The following is a 12,470-nucleotide window of genomic DNA, read 5'->3' as shown; positions in this document are numbered from 1 at the left end:
TTTGACCTGCTGCCCTCTGGCAGGCGCTACAGGTGCATCAAAGCCAGAACAAACAGACTCAAGAACAGTTTCTTCGCCAGAGCAATCACCACCCTGAACTCACACACTCACCCACTGTAACTGTGCAATATTATATTATTCATACTGAACAATATCTGACATTCCTATATTGTGTAATATCCAGTATTCATTCACTAGTGCAATATTCATTCACCAAGTGCAATATTCATCATCTTCATTATTATATGTATACACATATTACTTTTCTTATAATGTACAGATGCACCAATGTATGTATATATTTTTATACATGCTATTTTTTGTATATTTTACACATTGTTTATTTCTGTATATCTCTTGATTATATTGATCATACTAGATTATAATATTTTCATAATATTTTTATTTTAGAGAGTTTGATTTTCTGTTACATGGCACTGAACAGGAGTGGCCCTCCAATCTCATTGTACATCCTGTATAATGACAATAAAGGCATTCTATTCTATTCTATTCTATTCTATTCAAACTGGAATGGTGAGATGGAAGTATGGCTGCACCTTTGTACAGTACAGAGGGGACATGTAGACCCACAAGACACAATAACACAGCTGATCAAGTTGTTTCTACCCAAGGCATTTTGTAGAAAGTATAACAGCTGTGGCCGTTATTTGACTTGAGATGACGACTTCGACCATTTTGACTTTATTCTCAAAACGCTCAAAAGGATTAATTTTTTTCTCAATGTGGCCCTCACACTCCTTCATATACTAGCAAGCTAAATATTTCAGTAGCACAAAAATAATTTAGCAACGCACAGAAGTGCAAAGTTTGATTTGTTTTATTGGTCGAAAACATTTAATAATGGTCAAAAATGCATTTATGTAGGTTGACTGGCAACAGAACTGGTTCTTTAATTAAACAACTTTCTGACATGAAGGAATCCTCACAGATAATGTAATGAACAAATTATCCACTTTTTAAGTAAAAAAAAAAAACAGCTATTAAAATATGCCTATTCAGTTTGAAACTCTAATATAATAAATCAAATTAAATATAAATAAAAATAATAATAAGCAAAAGAAAAAAATGAAAGCGATACCTCTCACAATAGACAAGCTGTGTGCCTCTTTACAGCCCTGCATTTAGCCAAACAAAAGGTTAAAATCATCGGCCTAAGCAGAAGAGCCAAAATGATTTTTCTGCCTCTCATTTAAAATTCATTCAAACTGACTTCTTGTCCGGTAAGTAAACTTTATCCTGTGTATGAAAGTAAACTCCAGTGTGTCAAATCTCCAACAACATCCATACATGCCCAGCCGGTCCCTCAGGTCATGTGATCAGGGCATGCTGGGTGTGCATCATTTGAGGCTGGGAACTAAAGGAGACAAAGCTTTTGAAAAAAATAATAAATATAAAATCCAACTAATAATTTTTTTTTTTTTACAATTTCAAATGTATTTTTTGTATTAAAGCAGCATTTGACCATATTGATAGTTAATGTCATTGTTTGGCACATTTAAATATCTCATTACAAAATACACCCAGAATAATAATTAAAACTACAAAAATGTAATTACAGAAAGTTTCTCCATTTTTATGACTTGGTGAATTTCCATTATCTTGCAGGATTTTTCTGGTTCTTCACCAGCTGGAATATTATTATTAGTAATAGTAGTTGCTTTTGTAGCAGTAGTAGTAGTAGTAGTAGTAGTATTTTAGACAGTGCTCATTTTGCTACAGACTTTGGAGCCAGGCTGTGACAGCGTTAGAAGGTTCACACATGAATGTGACTTTTACTCTGACTGAGATCCAGTCTAAACAGGCAGACGGCATATTTGTAAAGGTAAGACATCAACACACACAGGCAGAGCTGAACCCCTCCCACCTGTCCTGCGTCAGGTAGAGTACTGCCTCGTTCCAGGAAGCAGCTCACCTGTGTGTCAGTGTTTAGCGTCCAGGTGTGGAGTAGAACTGCTTCTTCTTCCATTTGCAGAAACTGTAAGTTTGCTTTGTTTCCTCCTTTAACGCTTTGTCTTTAGGAACTTTGCTCTTTGTTAATGCTCTGGAATGTCTGGAGCAGATGTTCAGCTCTGATTTCAGGACAAACTTTTTGTTTGAGGACAAGTGGTGAGACTGCAGTTTTCTTCAGGAAATAAAAACAAAACACCTTTTTTATTGACAAGATCAAATATCAGCTGTTGATCAAACTGTTGGATTCTAGCCAATCAATAATCTATGATTGTAGATTTGAAGCTTTTCTATGTAAATGTTTGAAGGCGTCAGCCATCCATCTGACCACACAGGCTGTGTTGTGTTAATTTCTGTGTGTGCTGACTGAGCTGAGCAAAAACACTGTGGAACTACACTAAATCCAGCATCCAAACTATCACTATAATGTGTTATTGACAACAGTTCAGTCAGATTGATGACCATTTAAAGTCCAGAAAAATATTCTGCTGTTTTATAGTTTACTGCAGCTTACAAACCTTTACAAACCTAGGAGACAATACACGGCTCAAAGTCCACGACTAATGTACAAACCTATTATAATTATTATTTTTATTAATACATTTATAGATAGACGCTATAGAGTCAGCATATTTCAAACAGATCATAATGAATTATAGTAAATGCGATTGGGTGAGTTTTGGTTACAATCAAGGTCAAAACAACAGTCATCTCCTTTTGTGCTGTGAGGTAAAGATGTACAATATTAGAGAGAAAAGCCAACGATCAGATGATCTCCTGTGCGCAGCACTTGGTGACAGTGGAGAAGAAGAACTCCCTTGTAATAGGAAGACACCTCCAATAGAACCAGGATCAGGGAGAAGAGAGAAAAGCTTCTGTGGATGATGACTAAAAATAATTTTTTTCTCTCTGTCTGTCAGAGCCAATCAGAGTCCCTGGTGATATAACGCTCCTCTTCCTCAGATCTTGCAGAACCTTTCTGGACCAGAACTCTATCCATGGATCCACCTCTGAACCCGTCTCCATCCATGTAAGCTGTCATGAAGTTTCAATGTGACGTGCAAGTGTTGAGTGTTACTTTTCATGAGGGTTATGAACATCATGTTAGTTTTCAGTGAAATCTGTGTCAGAATTATAAACATTAACTTCACACTGCAGAAAAGTAAAACACTTTCAAAATATTTACTTATTTAAAAACTGATTTCTTGGAATAAAAATGAAAGAACAAATCAGAACCCTGGATTTTGAAGAATATTTAGCTTTTTTATGAAATCCATCCATTCTCTTCTGCTTATCTGGGGCCGGGTCGTGGGGCAGCAGCCTAAGCAGAGAAGCTCAGGCTTCCCTCTCCCCAGCCACCTCCACCAGCTCATCCAGAGGGACCCCAAGACATTCCCAGGCGAGCCTAGAGCTATAATCTCTCCAGCGCGTCCTGGGTGGAGGAGCAGTGGGTCTATTCTGAGCCCCTCACCTATGGCACTTAACATAGGTGAGGGTAGGAACTTAGATCAACTGGTAATTCAACAGCTTTGCTTTTACACTCAGCTCTCTCTTCACCACAACAGATGGTGCAGCATCCGCATCACTGCAGATGCAGCCTAAATCCATCTGTTGATCTCCCGCTCCCTTCTCCAGTCACTCGTGAACAATATCCAGAGATACTTGAACTCTTCCCCCTGGGGCAGGAACTTGTCCCTGAGCCAGAAAGGGCACTCCACCCTTTTCTGGCTGAGGATCATGGCCTCAGACTTAGAGGTGCTGATTCTCATGCAAGCAGCTTCACACTCGGCTGAGAACCGTTCCACTGTGAGCTGGAGGCCACCCCCTGATGAAGCCAACAGGACCGCATCATCTGCAAAGAGCAGAGATGAAATTCTGAGGCCACCAATGAAGAAGCCTTCTGCCACCTGGCAACACCTAGAAATTCTGTCCATAAAAATTATGAACAGAATTGGTGACAAAGGGCAGCCCTGGTGAAGTCCAACACCCACAGGAAACGACTCCGACTTATTACCGGCTATACAGACCAAGCTCTCACTGCAGTTGTACAAAGACTGAATGGCCCGCAACAATGGGCCAGACACCCCATACTCCCATAGGACCTCCCACAGGATACCCAGAGGGACACGGTCAAATGCCTTCTCGAAGTCCACATAGCACATGTAGACCGGTTGGGCAAACTCCCACACACTCGAATATTCTCGAGAGGATGAAGAGCTGGACCAGCATTCGATGATAAAAACGAAAACCACATTGTTCCTCTTGGAGCCAAGGTTTGACTAACGGACGGACCCTCCTTTCCAGCACCCTGGCATAGACCTTACTGGGGAGGCTAAATAGTGTGATCCCCTGAAAGTTGGCGCACTCTCTCCAGTCTGCTTTCTTAAAGATGGGGATCACCATGCTGGTCTGCCAATCCAATGGCAATGCCCCAGATCTCCATGTGATGTTGCAGAGGCGTGTCAACCAAGACAGCCCTACAGCATCAAGAGCTTTCAGGAACTCAGGGCGAATCTCGTCCACCCCAGGGTCCCTGCCTCCAAGGAATTGTCTAACCACCTCAGTGACCTCCCCCCTGGTTATAGATGAGTTATCCCCCTCGTCTCCAAGAATCAAGAATCAAGAATGCCTTTATTAGTCCCACAGTGGGGAAACTGCAGTTGACAGAACACCAATCCAAACAACACAAACAGGGGGAGGGGGGGGCAGGTGTCTGAGGTCATTTAGCCGATTTACCGATGCTACCTTTAGCAGAAGAAGAACAGAAAGAGATACACTGGGATAGGTAGGTTCAAAAAAATCATCTCGTACTGTATTCATTATGAACACCTTACGAGGTTCCAAAAAACACCTCAGCAAAAGCATATTTGCACATTTAAAGCCAAGATAGCAATTTGGTGGGTAAGGTCAGGGTCAGGAGGGCATGCAGACGGAGACGAGAGGGTGGGGGCATTGTGGAGCCAGATGCCAGCTCCTAGCCAAAACAGTTCGATGGAAGTTCATCAGTAGCAGTGGTACACCAGATCCAGCTACACAAATCATAGAGAGGGCTGTGGGGGAGAGCGACTGTCACACATTTTCCTGGAGAGATATGATTGCCAGCCCAAGGCCGGCTAAGGAGCCGAATTCCTGATAATGCAGATGTTGTTTTGGAACAGGCTGCTTGTTTTTTCCAACAGCCTTCAGTCTCACTGGGGAACCCATTCAGTAAATCCAATATTCCAAATTCATTAGTTACCGTCCTCACTGTGCAGAACCCGAACCTTATCTCCAGATCTAATCCCTCTCGCCTGCGAGCACGCTTTACGGCTCAGGTCCATCAGGCTTTGATTCTGAGTCTGTACGGCTCTGCACAGCCCATCCATCTGAGTTTGCAGTCTCGGCAGATGTCGAACTGCTGCCCAGGTTTTCTTAATTTCCCAGTAAATCAGGTATCCTCCGAGCCCAAACAGAAAAGATACCGCTACCAAATGGCCAAATATGTAGACGTCTTCCACGTCCTCGACCTCCAGAACTGAGAAGCACACAGGTCTCCACGAGCTCCAAGAATCGATCACGTATCCAGCGGGATCTTTTCCAGTCGGACACGCAGGCTCCCCTTTCCCCGATCTCATAGTGGAAAAACTTCGATCAATGGTGTTTAGGGCCCAGTTTGCCAGATCCATGATGCTCTTAATCTTATTCTTATTCGGACAGTGTGTAAGAGACGCTCTTACAACAAGTAGCAAGCAGGAGAGATAGGGAGGGCAGGGAGAGAGAGAGAATGCGACTGTCCCCGTCAGAGGCTGGAGCAAGAAGACTCTGCTTCAACTACAGAAGGCTTGTCAGTGGGTGTAAGGAGGTCCTTGAAGTATTCCTTCCACCGCCCAACTCTTCAGTTGAAGTCAGCAGCCCTCCACCTGCACTACAAACCATGTGAGTAGAACACTGCTTTCCTTTGATGAGTCGCCTGACGGTTTGCCAGAATCGCTTCAATGTTCTCCAAATATCTTTTTTTCATGGCCTCACCAAGCTCCTCCCACACCAGAGTTTTTGCTTCAGCCAGTGCCCGAGCCTTGTTCCGCTTGGCCTGCCGATACCTGTCAGCTGCCTCGGGAGTACCACAGGGTAACCAAGCCTGATAGGACTCCTTGTTCAGCTTGATGGCTCCCTTCATCTCCGGTGACCACCATCTGGTTCGGAGGTTACCACCATGACAGGCACCAAACACCTTGCAGCCACAACTCTGAGCAGCAGCCTCAACAATGGAGGTGTGGAACATGGTCCATTCAGAGTCAATGTCCCTAGCATCCCTTGGAATGCTGTTGAAGTTCTGTCACAGGTAAGAGTTGAAGATCTCACGGACTGGGGCTTCTGCCACGCGTTCTCAGCACACCCTCATAACATGTTTAAGTGTGCCAGGTCAGTCCAGCATTGAATTGAATTGAATCTTCCCCCGCCACCTGATCCAACTCACCACCAATTCAATTCAATTCAATTCAATTTTATTTATATAGCGCCAACAACAAACCTCAAGGCACTTTGTATTGTGGGTACAGACCCTCCAATAACACAGAGAAAACCCAACAGTCAAAACGACCCCCTATGAGCAGCACTTGGTGACAGTGGAAGGAAAAACTCCCTTTAACAGGAAGAAACCTCCAGCAGAACCAGGCTCAGGGTCATCTGCCGCGACGGGTTGGACTGAGGGGAGAGAAAAGACATGCTGTGGAAGAGAGCCAGAGATTGATAACAATTAATGATTAAATGCAGAGTGGAGTATAAACAAAGTAAATAAGGTGAATGAAAAGAAACAGTGCATTATGGGAACCCCCCAGCAGCCTAGGCCTATAGAAGCATAACTAAGGGATGGTTCAGGGTCATCTGATCCAGCCCTAACTATAAGCTTGACCATAAAGGAAAGTTTTAAGCCTAATCTTAAAAATAGAGAGGGTGTCTGTCTCCTGAATCCAAGCTGGGAGCTGGTTCCACAGAAGAGGGGCCTGAAAGCTGAAGGCTCTGCCTCCCATTCTACTCTTACAGATGCAGCCACCTAAAGTTGCTGCATCCAGCCAGACGTCGGCCAGCTGAAGTCCAGCCCACAGCTGGCCGACGTCTGGCTGTCGTCAGGCTGGAAGTCCCCCTCCTTCTCCTGGGCGTATCTACTTTCCAGCATGAACACACCCCTTTCCCTCACTTGCAGACTTTCACCAAAAGGTGGCGCCTTCTTAACAAAAACGTTGAGTTCTGTGATTCAAAAAAGTTTTGGTGAAGTAGCAAGTTTTGAAAACCTAAAATAGATGCCTAAAATTTTTGTCAGTATGACCTTTCACAGATTTCCATTGCGAATCACCAAAAGATTCCTTTGTTTCACTTCATCTTTTAACTAAATAAGTAAATAAATGCAGTAGGTTAAAAAAGAAGCGGTGCTGCGCTGAGCCAACTCGGTCTCACGGCAGTTCGTGCAGTAGTCACGAAATTTAATCTGTTGATTCATGCTCATGAACGCAAATTCCCTCTTTTTGTCGTGTTACTCGGCACGACTTCTAACCTGCCTGAAATGCAGTGGGATAAAGTTCGTGCCTCTGAGCATGACTTCTAAGCTGCAGTATAAGCCGAATTTTTTTTTTTTTTTTTTGCCCCTGTCCCCCTTTTCTTTTGAACTGAAAGCTCAGAAGCTGAATTATGCCTTTAATTGCGATCCTTAACCGCCACTTTTCCTTTTGACATGAATTTCTCCTTGTTTCATTTAATGTGGGGTGCTTATTATGGTTGTAACAATGACATTTGTGGGGCTTTTTAGGTCTAAATTTATATTTACGTGTTTATGGTTAGTGCTATATTCGGTGTCCAATTTTTTCTTTGAGTTCTGTGGTCTGAAGCAGTTTTTTCTTCTGTGTTAAATCCATGAACTAACGATGAATAAATAAATGAACTACAGTACCCATGACCCCCATCGGCCGTGACCATGGTCACGCGTATTCCCGTTGCTGTCCAGGTAAATTGCATGACTGCCTGTTCACCCGCTTTGGATGTTATCAGGTAATTACTGACTTTATTAGCGGTTTTCAGGCCTGTAGATATGGGCCAGCAAGGGCCTTCTGCACCTCGTAGTCAGTCGAGAAGGTAGTTATCATTGTAACGGAGGATCACTGACAGAGGGATGAAGGACTACAGAATCCATGCTCGCTGACTTCCGGCGGATGCTGCAGTGTTCAGGTAAGAGGATTTCAATGGACAGCGTTTATATAGTGATATTATTAAGACAGTGAGTTCAGTAAGCACTTGAAATTAGATTAATGTAGTGTAAGAGAGCTCTGATATCCCAACTCTGAGATGCATTTGTAGAGATTATTGTGGGTTTTGCCATCTTTGAGGCGCTAGCTTAAAGTTTCTGTGCAAATGTTAGCGGATATCGTAGGAAAGCGTTCACTATTTAAACAATGTTATGACAGAAATATGAGCTTCTGGACTTACTAGTTAAGTAAAATGATTATTTTCAGCCACAGATTCCAAATAAATATCCCAATGAGCTTCAGTGCATCCATATTCAATATCTGCGAGTACAGTGCTTCATTTAATCTGCACTGAACTGACCCAGGGTTATCACAATGTAAAATAAAATGATACTGGTCTGAACACAGTTGCTGGATCAGGTGACCCTGAAGCCTCTCTTAGTTATGCTGCTATAGGCCTAGGCTGCTGGGGAGGTTCCCGTGATTTCTTTATATTCACTGTAAACAAACCTTATATTAGCAAGTTTCTTATATTCACCATATAAACAAAGAGCAGTCTGTTTATACTTCAGACTGCTGGCTTACTTGTGGTTCCTAGGATACTTAAGAGTAGAATGGGAGGCAGAGCCTTCAGCTTTCAGGCCCCTCTTCTGTGGAACCAGCTCCCAGCTTGGATTCAGGAGACAGACACCCTCTCTATTTTTAAGATTAGGCTTAAAACTTTCTTTTTGATCAAGCTTATACTTAGGGCTGGATCAGGTGACCCTGAACCCTCCCTTAGTTATGCTGCTATAGGCCTAGGCTCACATAATGCACTGTTTCTTTTCATTCACCTTATTTACTTTGTTTATACCCCACTCTGCATTTAATCATTAGTTATTATTAATCTCTGTCTCTCCCCCCTCAGCAGATGACCCCCCCTCCCTGAGCCTGGTTCTGCTGGAGGTTTCTTCCTGTTAAAGGGAGTTTTTCCTTCCCACTGTCACCAAGTGCTGCTCATAGGGGGTCGTTTTGACTGTTGGGTTTTCTCTGTAATTATTGTAGGGTCTTTACCCACAATACAAAGCTCCTTGAGGCGACTGTTGTGATTTGGCGCTATATAAATAAAACTGAATTGAATTGATCAAAGTCTGGCTGCCTTTAATCCTCTGTGACAAACCTGAGGATCCATGAAACCTGCCAGCACCTGAGAATGAGCTGAAACTTACAGTGTATTACATTCCCATCATGGAGAAGCTTCCAGACTCTGGGAATCCTGTCAGTGAGCAGGGACTGAGTCACTGTCCTCAGCTTTAAACAAACCCAGACTCCATCTCAGGTTTTGACTCAGCCTGCTTTGGAGTCACTAATCTAGAAGCATCAGGCTACTTACTTTCAACACCATAATTTTGTTACTGATTCATTAATATGTTTTACATTGTTGTTGTTTATCAGTGGAGGGAGCAGATTTGAGAACAGCAAAAAGAACCACTAAATCTTTTTTTTTTGTGTGGAAGAGGAGGTTCATCTTTAATACTTCAGGCTATATCAGCTACCAGTTTGTAAACCTGTTTAGTGTTGCAGCAACAATCAAACATGTCTAGTTCATACATCATTGTAGTTTGTGTCTTTACTCTTTCAGAACTGAATTGGAAATCCAAAGGTGCTGGAAAGCTTCTTCTCCAACCCTCAAAGCCGGACTTCACCCATGAGAGCTGACAGCATGCAATTATTTTTGAAGTGACATTCTCAGAAATAAAGGTGAGCAATGATACTTAATGTGTACTCTTTGATTATCATGTTTTTGTCATTGCTCAGAGTGGCCTTGTATTCATTAGGCATTTCCAGAATAGTATCCAGCAGTTTCTTGTGAGCTGAGCTGAATCATTTTTCTTTTAATACATGTTTAACATTCACTTGAGTATTACTTGTTATACATAACTGTGGCTCTGAAATAAAGGCTCTCCTGAAGGAGAAGAAGAGAGCCTTTAGATCAGGAAATAAGGAGGAGCTGAGAGCTGTGCAGAAGGATCTCAGAAGGAAAATCAGGGATGGAAAAAACACCTACAGGAAGAAGATGGAGGACCAGCTACTCCAGAGCAACATCAGTGGAGTTTGGAGAAGCTTGAACTCAAGTTCAGGCCACAAACCAAGCCCTAAGGTTGTAGGAGACTTAGAGTGGGTGAACAACTTGGACCAGTTCTTTAACAGGTTTGACCAGTCACCCACCCCTCCCCCAGCCCAGTCACCCCTGCTGTCAGCCCCACCATCTTTAATGTCTGCCAACCTTTCTTCTCAGGACCTCACACCTCTCAGCTCTCAGCCATCACCTACCCCCTTCAACTCAGAGGACTCCATCCCACAGCCCCCCTCCCCCACCTCCATCTTGTCCCTTTCAACTCATCATGTGAGGAAGGAGCTACGTAAGATCAAGGTGCGAAAGGCTGCAGGTCCAGACGGCATCAGCTCCAGGCTCCTGAGGTGCTGCGCAGATCAGCTGTGTGGCATCATGGAATACATGTTCAACCTGAGCTTGAAGCTGGGGAAAGTACCACAACTGTGGAAGACCTCCTGTGTGGTACCGGTACCAAAGAACAAGCATCCAAAGGATCTTAGCAGCTACAGGCCGGTAGCCCTGACGTCACATCTAATGAAGACCCTCGAGAGGCTGGTCCTCAACCATCTTCGCCTCATGGTGTCGTCTTCGTTGGACCCACTGCAGTTCGCCTACCGGCCTGGCATCGGGGTGGATGACTCCATCATCTAAGTTAGACAGCTTTTACAAGTTTGATATTCTGATCATTACTCTGTATATAAGGTGCTGTGATTTCATTTCAAAGGTTTCTATGTCCTGGTGAGCCATTTGCACTAAATTAAACTGATAGTTTAATAAGAACATATTTGTAATTGAGATCCCAGATTTGGAAGAGATGTTTTGTGTTCTCCGTGCTTCAGGTTCACAGCAGATGGAAGGAAACTCAAACAGCCACTAATGTAGCCGTTGTGCTGACTGTAGACTGAGGGATCTCTTCAAATTGTTGTATTCCTCCTCTTCCTCGTCACCCACTGCTTCAGATCTCGCTGACACCATCAGACTGCAGCAGTTATGTTATTTAGCCATGAAACATGTCGTCACCCTCCCAAAATTATGGTCTACTGTATTTTTTCAGGCTTTTCAGAAAACACAAAAAACTGAACCGAATGTTGAAAATTTAGTTTGGACAAAAATAAAATTTTAAAAATGTCTTTGACCATTTTTTTAGGAGGGTGACGATATATAACCTTGTTCAGCCTGTTTAGGAATGCACTGAGATCAATAACCTAATTTCCAACGCAGATCTGGAGAAACAGCAAAAACCAACGGGACCCTACACAGCCACAGATGCTGCTCCAGAGCTAGAAGTTCTAAACCATAAACACCAACCTGGGAAACTTGCTAAGTGTGACAGGTCCAACGTAACCCCAGATACAGCCCAGCCACAGGGTGAACCAAATCTTTCAGATAATGACAACAGAGAACCAAACGCACCTCCCTCCTAAACTCACCAGCCTGCACCAACCTGACATTTCTCCTCCCTGAGTTAAATAGATGAATGGAAGTTAAGTGGTTACAAACATAAAAACCACGGGTCCACAGACAGGAGCAGTGAGCTGAAATCAACACAAAGCTACCTGAGAGGCTGTATTGAACTACTATATATAATTTAATCATTTGTCCTGACTGGTTTCACCTCAGATGTTCTTCTTTCTCCTTTTGGTAGATTTCTCCCACCTCTGTTTTGATGCCAAGAAGAAGAAGAAGAAGAAGAAGAAGAAGAAGCTGCTTCAGAGAAGTGGGCTTCATGGTCTCAGTGCACAGGCTGCCAGTCACACTCACACAGCAACATGTGTTTTCACTGCCACAATCAAAACATTGAAGAAAATCTATGTATTGTTGTTTGGAAATGTGTCACATTACTACATGCTAAGGTGTGTTATTAAAGAAAAAAATGAGTTCTATTTTTCTGGTTTGATGATATCCCAAGCTTTTGATTCAAAACGTTTATTTTCCACTGGACAAAATATTTACTGTTACACATTTATTTCTCATAAGGATTTCTTTTTCTTTCCATATTTCAGTCTCTGGTTCTTGAGAGTCATGGCTCTGTCTGGTCTCTGACAGAGATCCTTAAAAATATTATTGGAAAGTACCTATTAATTTTACTTTCAAACAGCTTTATGTGAATGTTATCTTTTCATTTATAATTTTTAATATATTGATCACAGTGTAGTGTACCGTAGAGGCATCCAAAAATGATGAGACTGGGC

At 42.8% G+C, this 12,470-nt stretch overlaps 1 long non-coding RNA gene and 1 pseudogene across 1 annotated transcript; one reads left to right on the top strand and one right to left on the bottom strand.

Moving 5' to 3' along the window:
• The window catches only part of LOC115791158 (NACHT, LRR and PYD domains-containing protein 12-like), a 1,329,445-nt pseudogene that overhangs the window by 1,226,263 nt on the left and 90,712 nt on the right, over window positions 1-12,470 (bottom strand).
• On the top strand, window positions 6,248-11,983 carry LOC115791731 (uncharacterized). The gene is made up of 3 exons (XR_004020980.1): window positions 6,248-6,289; window positions 9,805-9,923; window positions 11,924-11,983. It is a non-coding gene; the product is annotated as an uncharacterized LOC115791731 (long non-coding RNA).

Source organism: Archocentrus centrarchus, chromosome 2 (genome assembly GCF_007364275.1).
Source record: "Archocentrus centrarchus isolate MPI-CPG fArcCen1 chromosome 2, fArcCen1, whole genome shotgun sequence".
In the NCBI taxonomy this organism is placed as follows: Eukaryota; Metazoa; Chordata; class Actinopteri; order Cichliformes; family Cichlidae; genus Archocentrus; species Archocentrus centrarchus.
This window is presented reverse-complemented; position numbering and strand designations above follow the sequence as displayed.